The sequence below is a fragment of the Rhinopithecus bieti genome, unplaced genomic scaffold, assembly GCF_001698545.2.
Source record: "Rhinopithecus bieti isolate Rb0 unplaced genomic scaffold, ASM169854v2 scaffold_12928, whole genome shotgun sequence".
In the NCBI taxonomy this organism is placed as follows: domain Eukaryota; kingdom Metazoa; phylum Chordata; class Mammalia; order Primates; family Cercopithecidae; genus Rhinopithecus; species Rhinopithecus bieti.
This window is the reverse complement of record NW_016807614.1, coordinates 1,926,476-1,935,758: the sequence shown is the minus strand read 5'-3', so window position 1 is coordinate 1,935,758 and position 9,283 is coordinate 1,926,476. Positions and strand designations below refer to the sequence as shown.

General features: G+C 40.2%; 1 protein-coding gene across 1 annotated transcript in view; it reads left to right on the top strand.

The window, feature by feature from the left end:
• TANC2 (tetratricopeptide repeat, ankyrin repeat and coiled-coil containing 2) overlaps window positions 1–9,283 on the top strand; it is a 483,987-nt gene continuing 474,704 nt past the window's right edge. The window contains exon 1 of the mRNA XM_017882923.1: window positions 1–240. The gene's annotated coding sequence lies outside the window, so the exon portion shown is untranslated. The remainder of the gene's footprint in view (window positions 241–9,283) is intronic.

The following is a 9,283-nucleotide window of genomic DNA, read 5'->3' as shown; positions in this document are numbered from 1 at the left end:
GAGCCGAGGGGCTGGAGCTGGCCCCCGAGCCGCCGCTGACAGGAGCACCGCCGCGGGCTGCGCTCGCAGGCTGCGAGGCCCCGCCGCGCCGTTCCAGGGTGCAGACCCGCCGCGGGGCGTCGGAGTGCTGCGAGGTGCTCCGGGAATCGCGGGCGGCGCCGGCGGGCGGCGCGGTCTTCACAGGAGACCCCGAGGACTGGGGCTTGACCCGGAGGTGCAGAGAGCCCCTCAGAGCGGCAGGTAAGGGGTCCGGGGAGCAGGGCGAGGAAAGGTCGCTTCAGTGACAGGGTCGTTCGCCTCCGCAGCCTCGGCTCCGGGGAGAGGGGCGGGGGCGAGCGGGGAGACGGCGAAATGGGCAGCGAAGTGCCTCGGTGTCCAAGGCGTGGGGAAGACTGGCTCCGAATATGACACCGAGGCGGGCTTCAGAGGCGTCTGGGGTCGCCACTTGGCTGTCAACGAAGGTGTCATGGAATTTGGTACCTAGAGCGTCTCTGGATGACGGAGACCAAGGATAAGATGCGAGGCGGATTGCTAAACGTGGCAGGGAATGTGGTGCAGAACGAGTTGCAGAATGTGCCCCCAGAATGCAGCATAAAAGTAGTTGTGAAATGTGCCAGGTAAAGCACAGGATGGGCTGGCCTGTGTGGCGTTGAGATTCATGGTCGAAGTGTTATTAGCGATATTAATAATTCCTTTGGGAAAGGAGGTGCAGCATAATAAAAGATTGATAAGGCTTATTGCTAGATATTTTGCCATAGGAAATCTGGAGGAGCTGTGATAAGCTATTTTTCTTTGAGATAGAGAAAGTAACCACGTGAAAGAAAAAAAGCAAATTGTGTCTGGCTATGAGATGGGAAAGAAAAAATAGGGCTAAAATAATTCCAGGTTTTGCCATCAGCGTGTAGAGCACTGGTACAATTGTATCCAGTCTTCAGTTCCAGGTGTGGAATGTTTAGAATGGTCTTCACAAAACATAAACAATGATAATTAACATTAGGAAGAAGGTTTGGTGTTTCGGGTGTCTTTCACTCTCTTCTCTGATCCTCTCCAGGTAAAGACACAAAACCCCAAACGTCTTGACCATAATTATGAGTTCAAAATCATTAGGCAAAGGGAAGTATTTTTCGTATGTGCTCTTTTCCTGATTTTTACACAGGTGAAAATATCTGTAATGAGGAAAACAAAACAGTATGGTGAACAAAAGGGATAGATTTTCAGGCATTTTAAGGGGTTTGAGCCAGTATCTATCACAATGGTTAATTACAGAGAACGGCAGTAGTAAAATATTCTTGTATGTTCTTGGTGTTGGGATGGTGAAATAAAAAGAATACAGTAAATTGGCATAAAAAGCAACAACATGGATACTGTCAGTGGAGTGCTTCTTGCAGCATTTCCCAGGTAGATAGATCCTCTTAGGGATGTGAGCACGAAATAAAACGTTAAACCTTGTCTTTCTTCCTTTCTCCTGATCCCCTCTGTATCTAGATATTTATGTCTCTATATAGATTTATGTACTTGTATATTATACATACATAAGAAATTACCCACATGCTGCAAAACATTTTGACTTCCATTTAAGAACATCTGTTTTGAGAGGATTGTCAGAACATAGCTGGAATTTCAGAAGTAACAAAAGACAACTCCGTGATCTATTTAATGTAACTTATATGTATTTACAGTGAGTGTAAATATACTATATAACAAAAGCAGAAATATGGAAATGTGTTCATTAGAATGTACTTAATTATGAGATTTTAATGTTTTATGTTATAATTCTTGTAAAGAAATGAAATTACATGTGTGAATGCTGTTCTCATTATAGTAATTTGCCAGATAATCTGAAAATTCATGCTGATTGGATTTCCCTTAGGTCCATATTCAGCCATTGGGGGATCATTTGCTTCAAAGACAAAAATGGATTTTCCTTGTTGATTGATTTTGGGTTTTAGTCTTTTCTGTAGGTATGTCCCTTACCTTGAGACGCTGTTGGGGCTGAAGAACAGAGGAAAGGGCCAGAGGAGAATAAAGAGAATTCTGCTGGGTCTTCCTGTTTTGTTCTGACTGTAAGCCATATGTACTGCCACCCCCTACTGTCTGTAGGAAGAGGTGTTACAGAGCCCGATTCTTTTCTTGTTATCACTGCCCCCTTGTGTAAGGGAAGAAATTGATAGTTGCACTCGGGGAAACAGTCCTCTCAGATTGTTCTTGATAGAGTAGTTTTGTAGATCTGTGAATCACCTATTTTCTTCAGAGTTGAAGGGCTTTAAACTTAGTTAATCAGGCCTCAGATTTGATGTCTATTTTAAATATAGGTAGCATTTCATGTTAGCCAGGAAATCACATTGCTTAAGAATGTTTTTGGTATGTTCAGGAAGAGGGTGCAATACAATTACTACTACATTCTTCCCTTATTGTATGCCGGGCATTGGTTCCAGGACCCCCACATATACCAAAATCCATGCATGCTCAAATCCCGCAGTTGGTGTGCGGAACCATGTATAGGAAAAAGTCGGCCCTCAGTATACTCGGTTTTTGCATCCCATGAATACCGTATTGCTTGAAAAAAATCTGCATAGGAGTAGACCAGCACAGTTTAAGCCCATGTTGTTCAAGGGCCAGCTGTACTAGTAGTAACAGCTCACATTTATGTAGCACCTATTCTTTGCCAGTCCTGTTGTACATTGTTTTAATCAGTTCCAACACCCTATGAGGTATGCAGTTATTTCCGTTTTACAGATGAGAATCTGAAACACAGAGAGGTTAAATAACTTGTCCAATATTATATAGCTGAGAAGTAGAAGACCTAAGTTTCCATTTAGGAATGCTAGCTCCAGAACCTGTGCTTCTCATCAATATGCTATATTGCCCTCTCACTCAAGGTAGTATTGACAAGGCATAATTAAAATGCATGTGCCCATCATAAAGCAAGTGCTATAGATGTGGATAAACCTGGACAACTCACATAGATGTTAAGTCTGCGTATATACAAAAGATACAGTTATTTGCAGTGTGAACATTTGTCTTTAGGAATTTGTTTTTTAATTTATTTCTGGGATTATGCGTAGAGGAGTATTAGTACTTTTTATGTGGTTAAGGAAATATTTGTGATGGTGGTTGATTTTAAGGGAACTTTAGAGGTAAAAAGTTAATTTCAAGTAAATTTAATATAGTGTGTGTGTGTATAGATAGTGTGTATATACACATTCACACACACACACACAGCCTTTTTAAGAGCACCAGTAAACCTTTACTGCTTACTTTCTGTAGGGAAATTAAGGATAAATTATGGTATTTTCTTCCTCATATTTTGTGATCTCTTTTCATTTATATTAAAAGTACCATAATTAGCACAAATGGATTAGATGCCTATGTGCATTTTACCTCTAATGTCAACAAATGTTTGTTCAGATTTTTCTCACACTTAAACATTGTTTTATAAGATATTGACCACATATTACAAAGTATTTATAAAAATGTGTAAAATATAAAGACTCCACAATGCAGCCAACACTTGCATGCCTTTTACCCAGTTTAAGAAATAGAACATTATCTTTCACAATTATAATAGTTATTTTCTTTTCTTAGCCAAATCGCTTCTGCCATTCTTTTTCAACAGAAACCTTTCCTTATTGTGCTGTGAATTGCATATCTCATGTAACCAAACACTTCCCTTTTTATATACATGTGTTGATATGGGAATTCAATATAATCTACTACTTATGGCTAAAACTTACTCAGCATATATGCTTACGTAATTTAATATATTTAATAAATTGTCATACACTCAGTTTGCTTTGTATTTGTACTGGTTACTGGTTGGTAGTTCATTTTAGCATACTTCACTTGTACAACTTAATTTGGTTTGCAAATTAGGATTTTACTAACGTTGTTAAACATTAATAGGTTATTTCCCTCTTCCATCATGGATTCTTGACTGTCCCATGCTAGCTCTGCTTTTCTTTTCTCCCCATAACTGCCTTTGCTCTTTGAGTATTTCCTAAATGACTCTGTGAATTATTTTGAATGGAGAGGGAAAGAGACCCTAGAAAGGAGTATACTAATCCAGTCGTTTCAAACGGGACTATTGGGGTAGCTGGTACTGATTGAATAGATGGTAGAACAAGTGTGCATGAAAGAAATGCGTGAAAATCCTCTCCTTGTCATATTTCTTCCTTTTACAATATAATTAAAATTAGATCTGAGACACTCTGATTGGGCACACTAGTTGAATATTATTGGATTGAACTTACCCAGAATCACCAATGTTAGCTGGGATGTTTTTGCTGACAGTACAATATGCAGATTTTAATTCAAGGAGCTAGAACAAGCTATTGCAGAGGGCTGTTTACTCTTCTAGTAGTAGTCTGATCAAGGCAACAAATATTATAAAATAGTTTGGAAACTAGTTTAATTATTTGGACTTCTTTTTTTTCTTTCTGAATGAATTGAGACTCAGCATTGTTATATTTGCTTAATGTACCTGTAGTCATGAAATGCTGTGATTATTCTGAGGGAAAGGCGCTCTGTAAATATACTATACAAATAAATGGTTTAGACTTCGTTGTAATACCGCGAGAACTACCACTTGGTTTCTTTGAATAGCATCTTCTGTAGTAACTTGCATTAGGTGAAGATTGTTTAAGATGAAAAAAAATGAGTTGAGGAGCTGTATAATGGTGATGCAAAGTGCATATCCCTGATGAGTTTCTTGAAAAGGTCACGGAGAGAAATAGGTTAAAGAAGAGCTTAAAGACTAGAGCTGTGTTTTCCCACTCAAGCAGTCTCCTTCTGCCCTTCCCCTTCCCTTTCTTTTCTTTTTTCAAGACAGGGTCTCACTATGTCTCCCAGGGTAGAGTGCAGTGGTGTGATCTTAGCTCATAGCAGCCTATGTCTCCTGGGCTCAGGCGATCCTCTCACCTCAGCCTCCTGAGCAGCTGAGACTGTAGGCACGTGCCACCACATCCAGCTAATTTTTGTATTTTTTGTAGAGACAGTGTTTCACCCTGTTGTCCAGGCTCATCTCAAACTCCTGGACTCAAGTGATCCACCTACCTTGGCCTCCCAAAGTGCTGGGATTACAGGTGTGAGCCAACTGTGCCCAGCCATTTTTCTTTCTTTCAGAGCAGGTGTCTTTAACCCCTGGGCCATCATGGCCTGTTTGGAACCAGGGTGCACAGCAGGAGGTGAGTGGCTGACCAGCCAGCATTACCGCCTGAGCACTTCCTCCTGTCAGATCAGTAGCTGCATGAGATTCTCATAGGAGCTCGAACCCTATTGTGAACTACTCATGAGAGGGATCTAGGTTGTCCGCCCCTTATGAGAATCTAATTCCCGATGATCTGAGGTGGAACAGTTTCATCCCCAAACCATCTCTGCCCCACAACCCCTGGAAAATTGTCTGGAAAACTGGTCTCTGTTGCCAAAAAGGTTGGGGACCGCTGTTTCAGAGGACCTTTTGCTTTGTGTATTTAAGATTCAAGGTAATATTAGACAGAGAACAAGAATTTTGGTTCTGAGTTTTAGAAGGCTAAAGCAGGTTGTGGAATTAGTGAAAAAAAGTTTCTGGGACCTTTTTTTTTTTCTAGAAGGGTCAAAGTAACTATAATACCGTAATTTTTTCTGGAAACAAATTTATTAGGTCAGTTTATTTTAAAAAATCTTTATAAATAATGTGAAAGCTGTGTTTGTGGATGTGTCGTGTAAGTTTTTTTTTTTTTGTGGGCCACACGTGGAGTATCTTGTTATGTTCAGTCTCTGTTTTCCCTTGAATAGTTGAAGGTAAACATTACTAAGTTTAAGAGGCAAAATAATGATGTTGGTGTTTGATTATGCCTTTTCTTCCCCATAATGTCAATTTCTGCCTTTATTCACTCCTGGTTTATACTGCATATTAAACTCCTTTCTTTGTTTATCAGAACTTAAGAGAGTCTCATGTCACTCATTTAAACTGAGTAGTTGCATTATAGAAATGATCTTGTTGGTGTGTTTTTTTAAAAAATCCAATTGCTGAGGAAAAACTTTTAGTGTTTTTGTCAACTTTGCCTACCTTTTTTCCATTGCGTTGCTTCCAGAGTGATCTTTCTAAATGGTCATTTGATCATGTCACTTTTTTCTTCAGAACCTTTCATTGGTTCCTCATCACTGAATGGATAAAATGGAAACTCATTAGCAAACCATTTAAGGTCCTTAATGATCTAGTCCCTGCCTCCTCTGTAGACTCATTGCCTGCCACTTCCTTCTTCCAAGTGCTTTAGCGATAGTAAACTGCGTGTGGTTCCTTAAGTATGTAGTCTTCTCTTACCTTTTCATGCCTTTCTTTATGAAGTTCTTTTTTTCATGGACTACTCCTGCTCTCTCCTTTGTTCTCTGGGCAAACTGCTTCACAGCCATCATGCCTTAGCCCAAACAGTGTCTTCTGAGTGAAGAAGGTTTTGCTTACTCCCCCAGGTGGGCTTGGGCACGATGTTCTCCATCTATTCTCCCCTTGCACTTGGTATATATACTAGTTGTCACCACTTTTTTTTTTTTTAAGACGGAGTGTCACTCTGTTGCCTAAGCTAGAGTATAATGGTGCCAGCGTGACTCACTGCAACTCTGTCTCCCGGGTTCAAGTGATTCTCCTGCCTCAGCCTCCTGAGTAGCTGGGATTACAGGCATGTGCCACCATGCCCAGCTAATTTTGTTAATATTTTTAGTACAGATGAGGTTTTGCCATGTTGGCCAGCCTGGTCTCGAACTTCTGACCTCAAATGATTGTCCCGCCTCGGCTTCCCAAGGTGCTGGGATTACAGGCGTGAACCACCGTGCCCGGCTGTAACATATTTTAAATATTTAATATGACTGGCTCGTCACTAATGTGTGAGTATTTTTTTTTTTTTTTTTAGATGGAGTCTAGCTCTGTCACCCAGGCTGGAGTGCAGTGGCTGGATCTCAGCTCACTGCAAGCTCCGTCTCCCAGGTTTACGCCATTCTCCTGCCTCAGCCTCCCGAGTAGCTGGGACTACAGGCGCCTGCCACCTCGCCTGGCTAGTTTTTTGTATTTTTTAGTAGAGATGGGGTTTCACCGTGTTAGCCAGGATGGTTTCGATCTCCTGACCTTGTGATCCACCCGTCTCGGCCTCCCAAAGTGCTGGGATTACAGGCTTGAGCCCCTGCGCCCAGCCTAATGTGTGAGCTTTTAAGCAGGCGCTGTGACTTTTCATCTTTTCAGCCTCAGTATTGTTAGTACATAGTAGGTGCTCATTATCTACTTATTGAGTAAGGATTGTTGACAATTATCTCGGTTATGCCTTTGACACGTCATCTGTTATTGTGGAATTAGAGGAAATTTTAGGCACGAGGAGGTAGGTTTAGAGAAATATACATATACACACCATCTAAAATATTCAGAGTAAGTCCTGGACTGTAACTAAAACTAACCCTAAAGATAAACCAGATTTTGTTCTTTTTTATGTTTCCTGGTGGCAAGAGGAAGATGAGAAGATTCTCTGTGTGAACTTTAGCCAAATGATTTTCTTTGTACAATGCCAAACTATAGCCAAACTATAGCCCATAGACCAAATCCAGCCCATTGTCTGTTTTTGTATGACCTGCAAACTAGGAATGGTTTTTACAATTTTAGGCGGTTGAAAAGGTATCAAAAGAGAAATAATACTTCGTGACATATGAGAATTAAAGGAAATTCAAATTTCTTTTTTTTTTTTGAGATGGAGTCTCGCTCTGTCGCCCAGGCTGGTGTGCAGTGGCCGGATCTCAGCTCACTGCAAGGTCCGCCTCCCGGGTTTACGCCATTCTCCTGCCTCAGCCTCCCGAGTAGCTGGGACTACAGGCACCCGCCACCCCGCCCAGCTAGTTTTTTGTATTTTTTTTAGTAGAGACGGAGTTTCACCGTGTTAGCCAGGATGGTCTCGATCTCCTGACCTCGTGATCCGCCCGTCTCGGCCTCCCAAAGTGCTGGGATTACAGGCTTGAGCCACCGCGCCCGGCCAGGAAATTCAAATTTCATTGTCCATAAAGAAAGTTCTATTGGAACTTAGCCATATTCACTTATTTACATATTGGGTATTGCTGTTTTTGGGTGCAGCAGCAGAGTTGACTACTAGTTGCTATAGAGACCATATGGCTTGCAAAGCCTAAATATTTACTAGCTAGCTCTTTAGAGAAAAAGTTTGTCAGTCCTTGGTCTAATACATAGCCTGTGCCCATTAAGTGTTCATTGAATGTCGTGAGTTGGAGATACACCAGCTACTTTATTGAAGGGCTTTTGCAGGGCATAATTCCTTCTATTTACTGAGAAGATTGGCCACTTTGCTTTTGTAATGATTTATCTCACAGGTCCCTGTTGTACCTCCTGATGACACTCTTATTACGTCTAACGCTGAATAAGACTCTCACAAAGTTTTAAGATTCTATTCCTTTTTTTTCTTTAAAAAAAAAAAAAAAAAAGAAGTATCCCAGGTGGAGAGGAGTTTGGAGAACAGCATGTAGTAGAATGTTTTTCTTCACTCAGATCTCAGTTTCTCATATACATTTTTTGTAGTAAAAGATCATTGTTATATTTTTAAAAACCTTGATTTTGTATATTAGTTTGTTAGGCAGACACCTTGGGTGTAAGGTTTAAGAGTTGAGTTGGATTAGTTTTGTTGGAAAACTGGGGATTTTGTGGAGTGTATTAACATATTAATTCATTTAAATATTTATTGACTACTGTGTATAAGTTGTTAATTTTACTACTATTGTCTTTCACTTGGGGATGGAAATTTCATATTCTTCCTTAAAAGCTAAAATTGTAATTCAGAATCCTGTGTCTTACATATTTTTTCTACCCCTAGGAAAAATATAGTTCAAAAAAATACGTAATAGCCTATTAATATTTGCCACTTCCCTAAAGTTCAGTAAGCCAATATTGGTAGATTTTACTGTTTTCTTTATGTGACAAAGTATTATGAAAAGCAAGGCAGTGATTGATACATTCCTTTTCATAAATATCAGCAAATGTTAGTCATAAAATTCATAAAGAAAAGTACGTAAGCAATAATAGTGGAAAACTTTTGTTATTCTGAATGATCTTTGAACCACGTAGCCATTCTTATTTCCTTGTCTGTAATACCATGCTAGCATTATCATATGATGACATAACTGATTATAAAGATTGACAACATTAAGCAATATGGCCCCTGTTTTTTACTGCCATGGAAATTCCCTGGCTAATCCAGCCTTGTAAGTAGATTGTAGTTATTGAACTTGGAAATGAGAGTGGGTATATAGAGATTGTGATTTAGTC